Consider the following 19,234-nt stretch of genomic DNA (forward strand, 5'->3'; position numbering starts at 1 on the left):
TTTAGGGAGAAACCCATTCTCCACATTTCCATTCTCCATTGTGTTAAAGTTAATTCGTCACATGTCTAGACTGATATATTTCAATACCAATTTAGTCAAACTTTGGACCATGACCATTAATGGATAGTGAAATCAATTTAGTGGGGTGAGGGGTGTTGTGACAAGAGTTTTTAAAAAGAGGAATAGAATAGGTAAGAATAAAAGGCAAGGCCAGGCACCGTAGCTCATGCCTATAATCCAATGCTTTGGGAGGCCAAGGTGGGAGGACTGCTAGAGCCCAGGAGTTTGAGAACAGCCTGGGCAACATAGGGAGACCCCATCACTACAATAAATTTAAAAATTCGCTGGTTATGGTGGTGGTGGGCACCTGTAATTCTAGCTACTGGGGATGCTGAGGTAGATGGATCACTTCAGCCTAGAAGTTCGAGGCTGCAGTGAACTATGATTGTGCCACTCCACTCCAGCCTGGGTGACAGAGTGAGACCCTATCAAAAAAAAAAAAAAAAAAAAAAAAAGAATAAAAAGAATAGAAGATAGAAGGTAGAGTATTTGTTTCAGTATATACATGCATATGTTTGTTGGGTCATAATGTAAAAATATATTTGTTGGCCAGGCATGGTGGTTCATGTCTGTAATCTCAGCACTCTGGGAGGCTGAGGTGAGCAGATCACCTGAGGTCAGGAGCTCAAGATCAGCCTGGCTAACATGGTGAAAACCCATCTCTACTGAAAATACAAAAATTAGCTGATTAGCTGGGCATGATGGAGGGTGCCTATAATCCCAGCTACTTGGGAGGCTGAGGTGGAAGAATCGCTTGAACCTGGGAGGCAGAGGTTACAGTGAGCCGAGATTGTGCCATTGCACTGCAGCCTGGGCGACAGAGTGAGACTCCATCTCAAAACAACAACAAAACAAAACAAAACAAAGAGTATTTGTTATTGTAGATCAGGTCAAAGCTTTTGAGAAATACTCGACTAGACTGCAGGATCCTTGTGATAGGAGTCATATTATAGGTGCTCATTAAATGCTTGTGGAATTATTATATTTGCCTCAGTTGTCAGTTTGTATTAAAAATGAGGGACTTGTTTACCCAATCAATTTCTGATTGGGCTTATGTGGAGATAGAGGTTATTCATCGGGGTGCCTTTAAGTGTACCCCCCGTCCCCCTTATTTAGTCTTCTTTAAGATAAATGGGTTTTAAGACATAGACATGCTCTATCTTTCCTCCTTCCTCCTTCACCTTTCCCACAGGAGTCATCAAAGAATCTTTGCTGGGTAATGATTTAGACTCATTCCCTGTCTCATACCCCCTTACAATGAGCATCGAGTGTTTATAATTCATCAGGCAGCAGTATAAGCATTTTATATGTATTAACTCATTCACTCCTCATAATAAGCCTCTGGAGGGTGCTCTGTTATCTCCAGTTTACTGATGAGTAAACTAAAACACAAATAGATGAAGTGGATTAAGATCACAGACTTAGTAAGTGGCCAGGATTTGAACCTAGGCAATCTTTGGATATCGTAGAAAGAACACAGCACTTTTCAAGAGCAGAGAGCTAGGCTAGAGGGCTGGTTGGCTCAGGGAGTTTTGTTCAACCAAGGGTCTCTTTGGGGGCAAGGCTGCTAGAAGGCCTTGCGTAGTCTTTTTTGTATTTCAGATCCCTGAAATTAGGTAAATCTGGAAAATGGACTGAATTTTCACTTTTTACTTAATATTTTGATGTTAGGTGGACAAAGCCTGAGATAAGTGACCACATGTCACTTAAGATAAATCCATATTTAGTTTGAAAAGCAATGATCAGAATTGGAAATCTGAAGTATAATCTACTATATAGGATGCCCCATGGCTAGCATGTGAATGGACACTCAGAGTAAGCAGGGGAGAAAGGGATAATTTATTTATAAGCACACACATATATATGTGCATATGTATATGTGTGTGTGTATCTATATCAAATTAAAAAGGTAAAAGTGTGTATGTGGGTAAATTATGTTGACAAATGTAAGAGGGAAAATGGCCATAAAGGAGCTTGTGGTAGGCAGAATAATGGCCACCCAAAGGTGTCCATGTCCTAATTCCTGAAACCTGTAAAAACGTTACCCTAGATGGCAAAAGAGACATTGCAGAATTAATTAAGGTTAAGGATCTTCAAATGAGGAGGGTTTTTTTTTTTTTTTTGCTGGATTATCCAGGTGGGCCCAATCTAATCACATGAGTCCTTAAAATTGGAGAACCTTTTCCAGTTGTGGAGAATCAGCATGGAAACAGATTCTCTCCTAAAGCCTCCAGAAAAGAATGCAGTCCTGCTGACACCTTGATTTTAGCCCAGGGAGACTGTTAGATTTCTAACTTACAGAACTGTAAGATACTGAATTTGTATTGTTTAAGCCACTGAGTTTGTGCTAATTTGTTACAGAAGCAATAGAAAATGAATATAGGGCTCTTTAGTACCGCCCAAATTATAAAAAAGAGAGTTTCTCTGAAGGTAAGTTTCCTTCCACCTGCTCAAAGAAGCTGAAACTGTTTAACCTTGAGAAGACAAAGTTAGTAAGGGCACCTTAGCTCTGATCTTCAGTATTTAAAAGGCTATCATATGGAAAAAAGATTAGATTATTATGTTAAGTTGGAAGAATTTTAGGTCAAGAGTTGAAGTTATGGAGATTGTGACAATTATAGCTATCAAAATCAGACTGGGTGGCATTGCAGAACTTAAGTTCCCCTTCTCTGGAAGTGCCCAGCAATAATAATACTGTATATGGCATTTTAAAGCCATTTTGCAGTTTACCAAAAGCTTTATGTTCATAAATCATCCCATTTAATCCTCAACAGTGTGGCGAATTGGTCTTAATTTTCTCATTTTATGTGTGAGTAAACGGAGGCTAACGTGTAAGCTTAATATAACTTAACAAAGGGCTCACAGCTAGCTAGTAAGGGCAGAGTTGGGAGTTGAGCGTTGTTTTGGGAGTTGAAGGCCAGTGCCTTTCCTATTGCCTCATTCATTCATTTGTTCACATTTATAGAGTGCTTCTTTTGACAACACCTGGATAGGGCAACAGGAGTAAAGTAATGAACAAGGCAAGTGTGTTCCCTATCCTTAGCACTTACGGTCGGAGGAAAGAGAAACTGGGAATTCGTAGAGTGACTAATGCTGTGCAGGAGGAAGGAGCATGTGATCCAAGAACACATGGAAGGGTTACCGGGTCAGCCTTAGAGGTTAGGGAAGCCTTCTTGGAAGAGGTGATGTTTAAGAATCACAAGGAGTGATCCAGAAAAAGACGAACCTGGGCAAGGGCAGGATGGTAGGAAGAACATCCCACGCAGAGGAAATAGCACACATGGCAGCACAGAGAAACTAAACTGACATCTGTCCGAGAATGTCAGAGGAGAGAGTCCTTCCACTAGTGAACAGTTTCGATACATGCCTTCTAAGGCTCCTTCCAACTTTAACATTCAATAAATCTATGAAAAATATCAATTTTTAAATAGGTAACAGACTGCATGGCTTCATTTGGTGAACTTTTATCATTAGCTTATATATCAGGCATATTTAGGTGCAAATCAGGATGCTAAGCACTGAATAAGAGTTTCAAGGTGGAGGCAATAGGCCATTCCAGAGGAAAAATGGACTACAATTTATGGCTGTCCAGTGGTGTGTCGGTAAATATTTAGCAACCACCTTTCCAGAAAAATAAGCCCTGATTTATGGTATTTGCCAATTCCATGGTATAAGCACACCCACCGTGGCTAATTTTAAGCTGCCATCACTGCTGTGGAGTTGGGAAGAGATGTGCGTGAACACACCATTGTGTAGTATTTTCAGCATACAAATGCAATAGGCACAAAGAACTGCAAGATCGTAGCATAAACTGTGATGAAATGATTAGGAAGTGATGAATTTTGAGTATTACTTTTGTTTCTATGTAATTTATTATAAGTTTATATAATTTATTTATTTTCTTTTTTTTTTTAGAGACAGGGTCTTGCTCTTGTCACCCAGGCTGGAATACAGTGGCACGATTGTAGCTCACTGAAGCCTCGAACTCCTGGGCTCATGTGATCCTCCTGAGCCTCCCAAGTAGCTGGGACTACAGGCACACACCACCCTGCCTGGCTAATTATTTTTTATTTTTGTAGAGATGAGGTCTCCCTGTGTTGCTAGGCTGATCTTGAACTTCTGGCCTCAAGTGATCCTCCCACCTTGGTCTCCCAAAGTGCTGGGATTATAGGCGTGAGCCATGGCACATGGCCTGTAATTTAATTTTTAATAGTAATTGTATTTAACAACTATATCTCAGAATTCCTAAAAATTAAAACAATTGGCTCTTGCAAGTTGATACAAGCCAACTTTAGCACAGTACAACAGCTACCCCTGGAAATGCTGCTTAGAGTGTTGTCATTGTGAGAATTGACGCAGTTGTCAAAGGGCTCTCTGTGCTTCTTAGAAAGCTTACATATTCCCACACCCAATGTCAATAATGATGTATTGGTTCATAAGAGCAGTAGCTGTCAGTTTCATGGGAGTGGAGTAGAAAAGCTCCTATCTGCCTCTTCCTCTGAATCCTGTTTTTCAGCTTTGCCAGGCTTATGTCTGGCTAAAATAATCTGTTGCACTTATTTTATTTGTTATTGTGTAGAGGAGATAAAACATGGAGTGGGGAAAATTTTCCTATTTTATATGAGTCCCTGGCAGAGCAAACAAATGACTAGTTTTAGCCACTGGGAACTTAAGGAGTACGGTTTTAAAGTCCATTGTGAAACAATTTCTGTGTAATTCTGTTTAAAACTATTGTGTTCCATTTGATGTTTGTTAATTGCCGAAGGAAAAAGAGTCCTACTTATTTAAAACACAGAAGTCAAGTTCAAGTATAGGAGAAATGTTAGAAAGGAGGGAGTCCCTTTAGAGTGCCTTTATTATATAGATAAGGATGATTGGTGACAAGTCAGATAAAAAGAATGAGACCTAGTGGGCTAAATCATCATAAGAAGAAGCTGGAAGGTGCAGACTGGGAGAAATGAAGAAGGGCTTTCCACCCAAGGAAGAAAGAGTAGTGAATTTTAAGTGAAACTGATTAAAATGCTAGTCAAAGACATAGATCCTTTGAGCTGGGAAAGCATTTAGGGTTAATAGTTTCAAAGTGGAGATTTTTAAACTTTTAGTTTCAGGGGTTCATGTGCAGGTTTGTTACATAAATAAGTTGCATGTCGCAAGGGTTTGGTGTATATGTTGTTTTGTCACTCAGATTTGAGCATAGCACCCAATCAGTAGTTTTTTGAATCCTCACACTCCTCTCACCCTCCATCCTCAAATAGGCCCCAGTGTCTATTGTTTCCTTCTTTGTGTCCATGTGTACTCAATGTTTAGCTCCCACTTATAAGTGAGAACATGTGGTGTTTGGTTTTCTGTTCCTGCATTAGTTTGCTTAGGATAATGGCCTCCAGTCCATCTATATTGCTACAAAAGACATGATCTTATTCTTTCTTATGACTGTGTAGTATTCCATGATGTATATGTACCATATTTTCTTTATCCAGTCTACCATTGATGGGCATTTAGGTTGATTCCATGTCTTTGCTATTGTAAATAGTGTTGCTGCAATGAACATATGCATGCATGTGTCTATATGGTAGAATGATTTATATTCCTTTGGGTATATACCTAATAACGGGATTTCTGGGTCAAATGGTAGTTCTTTAAGAAGTCGTCAAACTGCTTTCCGCAGTGGTTGAACTAATTTACATTTCTGCCAGCAGTGTGTAAGCATTCCCTTTTCTCTGCAACTTCACCGCTATCTGTTATTTTTTGACTTTTCAAAAATAGCCATTCTGACTGGTGTGAAATGGTATCTTATTGTGGTTTTGATTTGATGTTGAGCATTTTTTCGTATGCTTATTGGCTGCATGTATGTCATATTTTGAAAAGTGTTCATGTCCTTTGCCCACTTTTTAATGGAGTTGTTTATTTTTTGCTTGTTAATTTAAGTTTCTTATAAATTCTGGATATTTACCTTTGTCAGATGCATAGTTTGCAAATATTTTCTCCCATTCTTTGGGTTGTCTGTTTACTCTGTTGATAGGTTTTTTTTCCTCTGTGCAGAAGCTCTTTGGTTTAATTAGGTCCCATTTGTCAATTTTTGTTTTTGTTGCAATTGCTTTTGGCATCTTTATCATGAAATCTTTACCAGTTCCTATGTATAGAATGGTATTGCCTAGGTTATCTTCCAAAGCTTCTATAGTTTTGGTTTTACATTTAAGTCTTTAATCCATCTTGAGTTGATTTTTGCATATGATATAAGGAAAGGATCCAGTTTTAATATTCTACATGTGGCTAGCCAGTTATCCCAGCACCATTGATTGAGTAGGGAGTCCTTTTGCCATTGCTTTTTTCAGCTTTGTTAAACATTTGATGCTGGTAGGTGCACAGCATTATTTCTGAGCCCTCTGTTCTGTTCCATTGGTCTGTGTCTGTAATTGTTCCAGTACCATGCTTTTTTGATTACTGTAGCCCTGTAGTATAGTTTGAAGTTGGGTAACAGACTTCATTTAGATTAATCTTGGCAAATGTTTAGGGATGACTTAATTTAAAAAAAATTAGATATAATTTATAGACCATAACATTTACCATTTTAAAACATATATTTTCATGGTTGTACAACCATCACACTATGTAATTTGAGAACATTTTCATCTCCCCACGAAGAAACCTCATACCTATTAGTCACTTCCCAATCCCTGAAATACACTAATCTGCTTTCTGTCTCTTATGGATTTGCCTATTCTGTACATTTCATATAAATAGACTCATATAATATATGGACTTTGTATCTAGCTTCTTTTACTTAGCAGAATATTTTCAAGGTTCATCCATGTTGTATATATATCAGTGGCCAAATAATATTCTATTGTATGTATATACCATCTTTTCTTTATTCATCAGCTGATGGGCATTTTTGCAACTTATTCATCAGCTGATGGGTTGTTTGCAACTTTTTGGCTATTATGAATAATGCTGCTGTGGACATTTGTGTACATTTTTGCGTGAACATGTTTTCAATTATCTTGAGTCTAAGAGTAGAATTGCTGGATCATATGGTAGATCTGTGTTTTACTTTTTGAGGGAATCCCAAACTGTTTTCTGACTCTACCATTTTACATTCCCACCAGCAGTATATGGAGGTTCTAATTTCTCCACATCTCTTTATATCCTCTCCAGCACTTGTTATTTTATTATTTTTTACTATAGCTATCCTAGTGAATGTGAAGTGATATCTCATGCTTTTGATTTGCATTTTCTTGATGACTAATGATGCTGAACATCTTTTCTTTTTTTTTCTTTTATTTATTTATTTATTATTATTATTATACTTTAAGTTCTAGGGTACATGTGCATAACGTGCAGGTTTGTTACATATGTATACTTGTGCCATGTTGCTGTGCTGCACCCATCAACTCGTCAGCATCAACTCGTCATTTACATCAGGTATAACTCCCAATGCAATCCCCCCCCCCCCCCCCATGATAGGCCCCGGTGTGTGATGTGCTGAACATCTTTTCATGTGATTATTGGCCATTTGTGTATTTTCTTCGGGAAAATTTATTCAAATTCTTTGCCCATTTTAAAATTGGGTTGTCATTTTATTCTTGAGTTGTAAGAATTCTTTATATGTTCTTGATAGTAGACCCTCATTAGCTGTATGATTTGCAAATATTTTCTCCAAGTCTGTGGGTAATTTTTTTTCACTTTCTGGATAGTGTCCTTTAAAGCACAAATGTTTCTTGTTTTGAAGTCCATGTATCTATTTTTTCTTTGGTTGCTCATGCTTTAGGTGTAATATCTGAGAAATTGTTGCCTAATCTAACATCACAAACATTTACCTCTGTGTTTTCTTCTAGAAGTTTTATAGTTTTAGCCCTTACAATTAGGTCTTTGATCTATTTTGAGTTAAGTTTTGTACATGGCATGAGATATGGGTCCACATTTATTCTTTTGTGTGTAGATATCCAGTTGTCCCAGCACCATTTGTTGAAAAGACTGTTCTTTCCTCACTGAATTGTCTTGGTACCCTTGTCTTGCTACCGTTGTCGAAAATCAATTAGTCAGTTGTTTTTTACATGTATATAGTCTTATTTCTGGACTCTCAATTCTGTCCTATTGATCTATATGTCTATTGTAGGCCAGTACCACAGTGTTTGAATTACTATAGTTTTGAAGTAAGCTTAAAATAATTAAGTACGAGTCCTGCAACTTTGTTCTTTTTCAAGATTGTTTTTGCTATTGTAAATTCTTGCATTTTCATATGAACTTTACAGTTACCCTGTCAATTTCTACAAATAGGTAGTTGGAATTTCAATAGGGATTGCATTGAATTGGTAGATCAATTTGGGGAGTATTGAGGCTTCCAGTACATGAAGACAAAATGTGTTTCCATTTGTTCTTTAATTCCTTTCAATGAAGTTTTATAGTTTCATGTGTACAAGTCTTGCACTTATTCTGTTCTGCACATGTACTCCAATAGTATATTCTTTTTATACTATTGGATTGTTTACTTCATTTCATTTTCAGATTGTTCGTTGTGAATGTGTAGAAATACAATTGATTTTTTATATGTTGATCTTCTATAACCTTGCTAAACTCATTTATTAGCTGGTATGTGTGTGTATGTGTGTTGGGGGGGTGTTTGTGTGTATGTTTGTATTCCTTAGGATTTTCTACATACAGGATCATGTCACTTTGCAAATAAAGATAATATTTTCCTTCTTCCGTTATAATCTGGATGCAGTTTATTTTACTTTCTTGTTTGATTGCCCTGTAGTGTAGAACCTCCAGTACAATCTTAAATAGAAATGGTGAAAGTAGATATTCTTGTCTTATTCCTGATTTTAGAGGAAAACTTTCAATCTTTCACCATTAAGTATGATGTTACTTATGTTTTTTTTTAAATTCTATTTTAAGTTCTGGGGTACATGTGCAGAACGTGTAGGTTTGTTACGTAGGTATACACGTGCCATGGTGGTTTGCTGCACCTATCAACCCATCATCTACATTAGGTATTTCTCCTAATGCTATCCCTCCCCTAGCCCCCCACTCCCCAACAGGCCCCAGTGTGTGATGTTCCCCTGCCTGTGTCCATGTGTTCTCATTGTTCAACTCCCACTTATGAGTGAGAACATGCGGTGTTTGGTTTTCCGTTCCTGTATTAGTTTGGTGAGAACGATGGTTTCCAGCTTCATCCATGTCCCTGCAAAGGACATGAACTCATCCTTTTTTAATGGCTGTATAGTATTCCATGGTGTATACGTGCCACATTTTCTTTATCCAGTCTGTCATTGATGGGCATTTGGGTTGGTTCCAAGTTTTTGCTATTGTGAATAGTGCCACAATAAATATAAGTGTGCATGTGTCTTTATAGTAGAATGATTTATAATCCTTTGGGTATATAACCAGTAATGGGATTGCTGGGTCAAATGATATTTCTAGTTCTAGATCCTTGAGGAATCGCCACACTGTCTTCCACAATGGTTGAACTAATTTACACTCCCACCAACAGTGTAAAAGCATTCCTATTTCTCCACATCCTCTCCAGTATCTGTTGTTTCCTGACTTTTTAATGATTGCCATTCTAGCTGGCGTGAGATGGTATCTCATTGTGGTTTTGATTTGCATTTCTCTAATGACCAGTGATGATGAGATTTTTTTCATATGTTTGTTGGCTGCCTAAATGTCCTCTTTTGAGAAGTTTCTGTTCATATCCTTTGCTCACTTTTTGATGGGGTTGTTTTGTCTTGTAAATTTAAGTTCTTTGTAGATTCTGGATATTAGCCCTTTGTCAGATGGGTACATTGCAAAAATTTTCTCCCATTCTGTAGGTTGCCTGTTCACTCTGATGATAGTTTCTTTTGCTGTGCAGAAGCTCTTTAGTTTAACTAGATCCCATTTGTCAATTTTGGCTTTTTGTTGCCATTGCTTTTGGTGTTTTAGTCATGAAGTCTTTGCCCATGCCTATGTCTTTGAATGGTATTGGCTAGGTTTTCTTCTAGAGTTTTTATGGTTTTAGGTCTAACATTTAAGTCTTTAATCCATCTCGAGTTAATTTTTGTATAAGGTGTAAGGAAGGGGTCCATTTTCAGTTTTCTGCATATGGCTAGCCAGTTTTCCCAACACCATTTATTAAATAGGGAATCCTTTCCCCATTGCTGTTTTTGTCAGGTTTGTCAAAGATCAGATGGTTGTAGATGTGTGGTGTTATTTCTGAGGCCTCTGTTCTGTTCAGTTGGTCTATATATCTGTTTTGGTATTAGTACCAGGCTGTTTTGGTTACTGTAGCCTTGTAGTATAGTTTGAAGTCAGATAGTGTGATGCCTCCAGCTTTGTTCTTTTTGCTTAGGAATTGTCTTAGGTTTGCAGGCTCTTTTTTGGTTCCATATGAAATTCAAAGTAGTTTTTTTTTTCCAATTCTGTGAAGAAAATCAGTGGTAGCTTGATGGGGATAGCACTGAATCTATAAATTACTTTGGGCAGTATGGCTTTTTCATGATATTGATTCTTCCGATCCATGAGCGTGGAATGTTTTTTCATTTATTTGTGTCCTCTCATTTCCTTGAGCAGTGGTTTGTAGTTCTCCTTGAAGAGGTCCTTTGCATCCCTTGTAAGTNTTTTTTCATATGTTTGTTGGCTGCCTAAATGTCCTCTTTTGAGAAGTGTCTGTTCATATCCTTTGCTCACTTTTTGATGGGGTTGTTTTGTCTTGTAAATTTAAGTTCTTTGTAGATTCTGGATATTAGCCCTTTGTCAGATGGGTACATTGCAAAAATTTTCTCCCATTCTGTAGGTTGCCTGTTCACTCTGATGATAGTTTCTTTTGCTGTGCAGAAGCTTTTTAGTTTAATGAGATCCCATTTGTCAATTTTGGCTTTTGTTGCCATTGCTTTTGGTGTTTTAGTCATGAAGTCCTTGCACATGCCTATATCCTGAATGGTATTGGCTAGGTTTTTTTCTAGGGTTTTTATGGTTTTAGGTCTAACATTTAAGTCTTTAATCCATCTTGAGTTAATTTTTGTATAAGGCATAAAGAAGGGATCCAGTTTCAGCTTTCTACAAATGGCTACCTAGTTTTCCCAGCACCATTTATTAAATAGGGAATCCTTTTCCCATTTCTTGTTTTTGTCAGGTTTGTCAAAGATCAGATGGTTGTAGATGTGTGGTGTTATTTCTGAGGCCTCTGTTCTGTTCCATTGGTCTATATCTCTGTTTTGGTACCAGTACCATGCTGTTTTGGTTACTGTATGTACTATACTGTAGTATAGTTTGAAGTCAGATAGTGTGATGCTTCCAGCTTTGTTCTTTTTGCTTAGGATTGTCTTGGCAATGTGGGCTCTTTTTTGGTTCCATATGAACTTTAAAGTAGTTTTTTCCAGTTCTGTGAAGAAAGTCATTGGTAGCTTGATGGGGATGGCATTGAATGTATAAAATTACCTTGGGCAGTATGGCCATTTTCACGATATTGATTCTTCCTATCCATGAGCATGGAATGATCTTCCATTTGTTTGTGTCCTCCTTTATTTCGTTGAGCAGTGGTTTGTAGTTCTCCTTCGAGAGGTCCTTCACATCCCTTGTAAGTTGGATTCCTAGGTATTTTATTCTCTTTGAAGCAATTGTGAATGGGAGTTCAGTCATGATTTGGCTCTCTGTTTGTGTGTTATTGGTATATAAGAATGCTTGTGATTTTTGCACACTGATTTTGTATCCTGAGACTTTGCTGAAATTGCTTATCAGCTTAAGGAGATTTTGGGCTGAGACTATGGGGTTTTCTAAATATACAATCATATCATCTGCATACAGGGACAATTTGACTTCCTCTTTTCCTAACTGAATACTCATTTCTTTCTCTTGCCTGATTACTCTGGCCAGAACTTCCAATACTATGTTGAATAGGAGTGGTGGCCTGTTTTGTGCAGGTTTTCAAAGGGAATGCTTCCAGTTTTTCTGCATGCAGTATGATATTGGCCGTGGGTTTGTCATAAATAGCTCTTATTATTTTGAGATATGTTCTATGAATACCTAGTTTACTGAGTGTTTTTAGCATGAAGGGCTGTTGCATTTTGTCAAAGACCTTTTCTGCATCTATTAAGATAATCATGTGGTTTTTGTCATTGGTTCTGTTTATGTGATAGATTACATTTATTGATTTGCATATGAACCAGGCTTGCATCCCTGGGATGAAGCCGACTTGATCATGGTGCATAAGCTTTTTGATGTGCTGCTGGATTCCATTTGCCAGTATTTTATTGAGGACTTTAGCATTGATATTCATCAGGGATATTGGTCTAAAATTCTCATTTTTTTGTTGTGTGTCTGCCAGGCTTTGGTATCAGGATTATGCTGGCCTCATAAAATGAGTTAGGGAGGATTCTCTCTTTTTCTGTTGAATGAAATAGTTTCAGAAGGAATGGTACCAGCTCCTCTTCGTACCTCTGGTAGAATTCAGCTGTGAATCCGTCTGGTCCTGGACATTTTTTGGTTGGTAGGCTATTTATTATTGCCTCAATTTCAGAGCCTATTATTGGTCTGTTCAGAGATTCAACTTCTTCCTGGTTTAGTCTTGGGAGGGTATACGTGTCCAGGAATTTATCAGTTTCTTCTAGATTTTCTAGTTTATTTGCATAGAGGTGTTTATAGTGTTCTCTGATGGTAGTTTGTATTTCTGTGGGATTGGTGGTGATATCCCTTTTATCATTTTTTATTGCATCTATTTGATTCTTCTCACTTTTCTTCTTTATTAGTCTTGCTAGCAGTCTATCAATTTTGTTGATCTTTTCAAAAAACCAGCTCTTGGATTCATTTATTTTTTTGAAGGGTTTTTTGTGTCTCTATCTCCTTCGGTTCTGCTCTGATCTTAGTTATTTCTTGCCTTGTGCTAGTTTTTGAATGTGTTTGCTCTTGCTTCTCTAGTTCTTTAAATTGTGATGTTAGGGTGTCAATTTTAGATCTCTCCTGCTTTCTCTTGTGGGTATTTAGTGCTATAAATTTCCCTCTACACACTGCTTTAAATGTGTCCCAGAGATTCTGGTATGTTGTGTCCTTATTCTCATTGGTTTCAAAGAACATGTTTATTTCTGCCTTCATTTCGTTATTTACCCAGTAGTCATTCAGAAGTAAGTTCTTCAGTTTCTATGTACTTTTGTGGTTTTGAGTGAGTTTCTTAATCCTGACTTCTAATTTGATTGCTCTATGGTCTGAGAGACAGTTTGTTGTGATTTCTGTTTTTTACGTTGTCTGAGGAGTGCTTTACTTCCAACTATGTGGTCAATTTTGGAATAAGAGCAATGTGGTGCTGAGAAGAATGTATATTCTGTTGATTTGGGGTGGAAAGTTCTGTAGATGTCTATTAGGTCGGCTTGGTGCAGAGCTGATTTGAAGTCCTGGGTATCCTTGTTAACCTTCTGTCTCGTTGATCTGTCTACTATTGACAGTAGGGTGTTAAAGTCTCCCATTATTATTGTATGGGAGTCTAAGTCTCTTTGTAAGTCTCTAAGGACTTGCTTGATGAATCTGGGTGCTCCTGTATTGGGTGCATATATATTTAGGATAGTTAGCTCTTCTTGTTGAATTGATCCCTTTACCCTTATGTAATGGCCTTCTTTGTCTCTTTTGATCTTTGTTGGTTTAAAGTCTGTTTTATCAGCATCTAGGATTGCACCCCCTGCTTTTTTTTTTTTTTTTTCCCATTTGCTTGGTAGATCTTCCTCCATCCCTTTTTTAGAGCCTATATATGTCTCTGTGTGTGAGATGGGTCTCCTGAATACAGCACACTGATGGGTCTTGACTCTTTATCCAATGTGCCAGTCTGTATCTTTTAATTGGGGCATTTTAGCCCATTTACATTTAAGGTTAATATTGTTATGTATGAATTTGATCCTGTCATTATGATTGTAGCTGGTTATTTTGCCTGTTAGTTGATGCAGTTTCTTACTAGCATCGATGGTCTTTACAATTTGGCATGTTTTTGCAGTGGTTGGTACCGGTTGTTCCTTTCCGTGTTTAGTGCTTTGCCTTCAGGAGCTCTTGTAGGGCAGGCCTGGTGGTGACAAAATCTCTCAGCATTTGCTTGTCTGTAAAGGATTTTATTTCTCCTTCACTTATGAAACTTAGTTGGCTGGATATGAAATTCTGGGTTGAAAATTCTTTTAAGAATGTTGAATATTGGACTCCATTCTCTTCTGGCTTGTAGAGTTTCTGCCGAGAGATCTGCTGTTAGTCTGATGGGCTTCCCTTTTTGGGTAATGTGACTTTTCTCTCTGGCTGCCCGTAACATTGTTTTCCTTCATTTCAACCTTGGTAAGTCTGACAGTTATGTGTCTTGAGATTGCTCTTCTCAAGGAGTATCTTTGTGGTATTCTCTGTATTTCCTGAATTTGAATGTTGGCCTGCCTTGCTAGGTTGGGGAAGTTCTCCTGGATAATATCCTGAAGAGTGTTTTCCAACTTGGTTCCATTCACCCTGTCACTTTCAGGTACACCAATCAATCGTAGATTTGATCTTTTCACATAGTCCCATATTTCTTGGTGGCTTTGTTTGTTTCTTTTTACTCTTTTTTCTCTAAACTTCTCTTCTCGCTTTATTTCATTAATTTGATCTTCAATCCTGATATCCTTTCTTCCACTTGATAGAATTGGCTACTGAAGCTTGTGTATGCGTCACGTAGTTCTCGTGCCATGGATTTCAGCTCCATCAGGTCATTTAAGGTCTTCTCTACACTGTTTATTCTAGTTAGCCACTCGTCTAATCTTTTTTCAAGGTTTTTAGCTTCCTTGTGATGGGTTCAAACATCCTCCTTTAGCTCGGAGAAGTTTGTTATTACTGACCTTCTGAAGCATACTTCTGTCAACTTGTCAAAATCATTATTCATCCAGCTTTGTTCCGTTACTGGCAAGAAGCTGCGATCCTTTAGAAGAAAAGAGGTGCTCTGGTTTTTAGAATTTTCAGCTTTTCTGCTCTGGTTTCTCCCCATCTTTGTGGTTTTAATCTACCTTTGGTCTTTGATGTTGGTGAGCTACAGATGGGATTTTGGTGTGGATATCTTTTTTGTTGATGTTGATGCTATTCTTTCTGTTTGTTAGTTCTCTTTCTAACAGTCAGATCCCTTAGCCGCAGGTGTGTTGGAGTTTGCTGGAGGTCTACTCCAGACTCTGTTTGCCTGAGTATCACCAGCGGAGGCTGCAGAACAACAAAGATTACAGAACAGTAAATATTGCTGCCTGATCCTTCCTCTGGAAGCTTTGTTCCAGAGGGTCACCCACCTGTATCAGGTGTCAGTCAGCCCCTTACTGGGAGGTGTCTCCCGGTTAGGCTACACGGGGTCAGGGACCCACTTGAGGAGGCAGTCTGTCCATTCTCAGAGCTCAAATGCTATGCTGGGAGAACCACTCCTCTCTTCACAACTGTGAGACAGGGACGTTTAAGTCTGCAGAAGTTTCTGCTGCCTTTTGTTCAGCTATGCCTTGCCCCCAGAGGTGGAGTCTACAGAGGCAGCAGGCCTCTCCCCATGCCAGGTTGCTGCCTTGCAGATCGATCATTGCTGTGCTAGCAGTGAGCAAGGCTCCATAGGCATAGGACCCACTGAGCCAGGCGGGGGATATAATCTCCTGGTGTGCCGTTTGCTAAGACCATTGGAAAAGCACAGTATTTAGGTGGGAATGTCCTATTTTTCCAGCTACAGCCTGTCACAGCTTCCCTTAGCTAGGAAAGGGAAATCCCTCGACCCCTGTGCTTGCCAGGTGAGGTGATGCCCTGCCGTGCTTCGGCTTACCCTCTGTGGGCTACACCCACTGTCCAACCAGTCCCAGTGAGATGAACCAGGTACCTCAGTTGGAAATGCAGAAATCACACGTCTTCTGCATTGATCACACTGGGGGCTGTAGACAAGAGCTGTTCCTATTTGGCTATCTTGGAATGGGATCCTATGTATTTTTTTTTTTCTAGTACCAGCACTTTTATTTGTAGAGTTCTCAAATCAAAAGTAACAAATAATTATACATCAGGATTTTTAGGAATACCAATTATTTTACAACTGCCACTATATGTTTCTTCTTCTCTGACACAATTGGCACAGATCCAGGCTTGCTGTGTTTAATATGATTCACTTCCTTTCGTCGACGAGCTTCTTTCATGATGCGCTGTTCCTGAATCTGGCTGTAGATAGATTTTGGTAGATGTCGATGACGAGCTATGCGTTTTATATGAGGATAATGCTGAAATTTCTCCTTCAATTTCTGGTTATAATCTTTGGCTGCTTTTTCTCGTGACGTAAGCACACCCAATTTTTCAGAAGCATTAGCTTTCCACAGGCGAATGTTCATTTCATCAGAGCCACACATAATATACTTGCTGTTGGAAGTCCATTTTACACGGATAACATGCTGCATTCTCTTTGTGTGATATACCTCCCTGCTTTGACTTTTGTCTACAGGAAAGATTCGAATAGATTTATCAAAACTAGCAGACACAAACTCCTTCCCAGTGGGAGAGTAATCCACATCAAGCACTGCAGATACATGATCCATATGGACCATTACAGGAGTGTCCAGTGCACGCATATCAAAAGTATATAAGTTATAATCTTCATTTGCTGCTGTAAAACTGAAAGCTTCCATAGGGTTCCAACAGATTGTATTTGTTCTCATATCTAAGATAACCTTTTTCAAAGGAGTAGCTTGCCTCATATCGTACAGTACTATATTCCTGTCAGATGCACAACTTCCCAAGAGAAAAGTCTCAACTGGGTTAAATTTAACACTACTTATACTGTCAAATCCCCAGGTCATTGAACATATAGGATTAGTTCTTTGTTCATCCCAAATGTCTACTTGCTGTCCACATGAGGCAAAAACAGCTTCTTTCCAGTGATGATCAATCCCAGTATAGACTGTCTTTCCTAATATCGTATGTAATGGCTCTTCCTCCTCTCCATAGCCTGGCCCATCCATTTTCCACTGCTTCACAGTTTTGTCATCACCAACAGTGAAAAAAGAATTCCCACAAAAGCGAGTACATATTCCTCGTACAAAGCCTTCATGTGCTTGTATTGTACGGATACAATTCCGCTGAGTCAGGTTCCAAATTCTAACCTCTCCATTGCATGCCCCAGAAAGGACAGTAGCCAGGTTCTTTGGATGCTTTGCCAAGCAATTGACTCCATCACGGTGACCATCCAGAGATGCAAGGAATGGTTTTGCAAATACTCGTTCCAGTTTGGTAGCATTTAAAGCTCTTACATGTTCTCGTGGGACCTCAAAAGGATGTAAAGTAGGATCATAGTTTCTCGGAACTCTCTGTAAGTCCAACTTGGTTTCGCGGACATAATTGTCTGGATTCCAGCTCAGCATCTTCACCTTCATCTTGCTTGCTCCTACGGCCGGATTCCACGAGCTCTCCGGTACGAGTTCCCTGTATTTTTTTTTTTTAATTGTTTGCTTTTTGTCCCTCAAACTAGCTAATCTCAATTAATCAATCTTCAAGTTTACTATCTCTTCTGCCTGCTCAAAACTGCAGTTGAGCCACTCTAGTGAAGTTTTCATTTCAGTTATTATGCTTTTCAACTCCAGAATTGCTATTTAATTTTAAAAAATAGTTTATATATTACTAAGGTTTGAATGTGTCTCCCAAAAGTTTATGTGCTGGAAAGTTGTCATTGTAACAGTATTAAGAGGTAGGACCTTTAAGAGCTGATTAGGTCATAAGAGCTCTGCCCTCATGAGTATATTAATGCTATTATCATGGTTTATTTATTACAGCAGTGGGGCTCCTGATAAAAGGATGAGTTTGGCCTGATTTCCTTACTCTCTCTTGCATGCTTGCTCACCATGTTATGCCTTCCACCGTGAGATGATCTTCACCAGGTGCTAGTGCCATGCTCTTCGACTTCCTAGTCTCTAGAACCATGAGCCAAATAAACTTCTGTTCTTTAGAAATTATTCAGCCTGTGGTATTCTGTTATAGTTGCAGAAAATAGACTAAAACATATATGTTTATTGATCATCTTTATTGGTGGAATATAGTTATACCTTTATACTTTCTTTTAGTTCTTTTCTTTTTTCTTTTTTTCTTGGGGGGGGGAGTGGGGATAGGTTCTTGCTCTGTCACCCAGGCTGGAGTGTAGCAGTGTGATCATAGCTCACTGAAACCTCAAACACCTGAGCTCAAGTAATCCTCCCACCTTAGTCTCCCAAGTTAGACCAGATGTGCATGCCACCATGCCTGGCTGATTCTTTGCGTTACTATAGATAGGGTCTAGCTGTGTTGCCAAGGGTGGTCTTGAACTCCTGGGATCAAACAATTCTTCCTCCTCAGCCTCCCAGAGTGCTGGGTTTATAGGCATGAGCCACCGTGCCCAGCCTCTTTTAGTTCTTTAGACATAGTTTCCTTCAGCACTTTGAACATATTTAAAACAGTTCATTTAAAGTCTTTGTCTAGTAAGTTCAACATTTGGGTCTCCTTAGGGCAGTTTCTACTGATTGCTTCGTTTTCCTTCTATATGGACCATGCTTGCTTGTTTTCTTTCCCATATCTCATAATTTTTTTGTTGAAAATTGGACATTTTAAATGTGGCAACTCTGGAAATTAGATACTTTCCCCTCTGCAGTGTGTTTTGTTGCTGCTGGTTGTAGTAGTAGTAATTTGAACTACTTGTCTGAAGACTATGATCTATATTGTTTGTGACCATGGAAGTCTCTACTCGTTTATCTTGGTGGTCAGCTAATGATTGGAAAAGATTTCTTCCAATGCCTAGAAGCAATAAATCACCCATTCTGAGCCGAGGAACTCTACGTGCATGTTGGGGTACACTTGCAGCACTAAGCAAGGTAGTTGACAACTTACCTTAGCCTTCATTTCCTGCTTGTACAGAGCTTCAAGGTCAGCCAGAAATGAGAGTTTAGGAGCTTCTGAAGTCTTTCCTGTGCATGCATATAGCCCTATGTGTGTGTGTAGCCTCCTAGATTCCCAGGAATATGTTGGAGTTTTTCAAAGCCCCTACAGAGATCTCATTTTGCAGCTTTTTCTTTTAAACTTTTTGGTTAGTCTATTGTTGCTCCAAGTGTTATCAACTGCCTTGGGCAACTGTAAAGTTAAAACACCTGCTTGTAATTATTTCCAACAATTACAAATCCCTGGGAAGGAGGCATTTTGTACTGGCAAGCCCTGAGTTAGGCCAAATACAGACTGACTTATAAGTGGG

General features: G+C 38.7%; 1 protein-coding gene and 1 pseudogene across 13 annotated transcripts in view; one reads left to right on the top strand and one right to left on the bottom strand.

The window, feature by feature from the left end:
* Window positions 1-19,234, top strand: part of STK33 (serine/threonine kinase 33) — a 218,642-nt gene that overhangs the window by 96,729 nt on the left and 102,679 nt on the right. The window lies entirely within an intron of this gene.
* LOC112607042 lies at window positions 15,973-17,439 on the bottom strand (annotated as a pseudogene). Its single transcript, XR_003115725.1, has one exon. The product of XR_003115725.1 is annotated as a DDB1- and CUL4-associated factor 13 pseudogene (transcript).

This window comes from Theropithecus gelada, chromosome 14 (genome assembly GCF_003255815.1).
Source record: "Theropithecus gelada isolate Dixy chromosome 14, Tgel_1.0, whole genome shotgun sequence".
Lineage (NCBI taxonomy): Eukaryota > Metazoa > Chordata > Mammalia > Primates > Cercopithecidae > Theropithecus > Theropithecus gelada.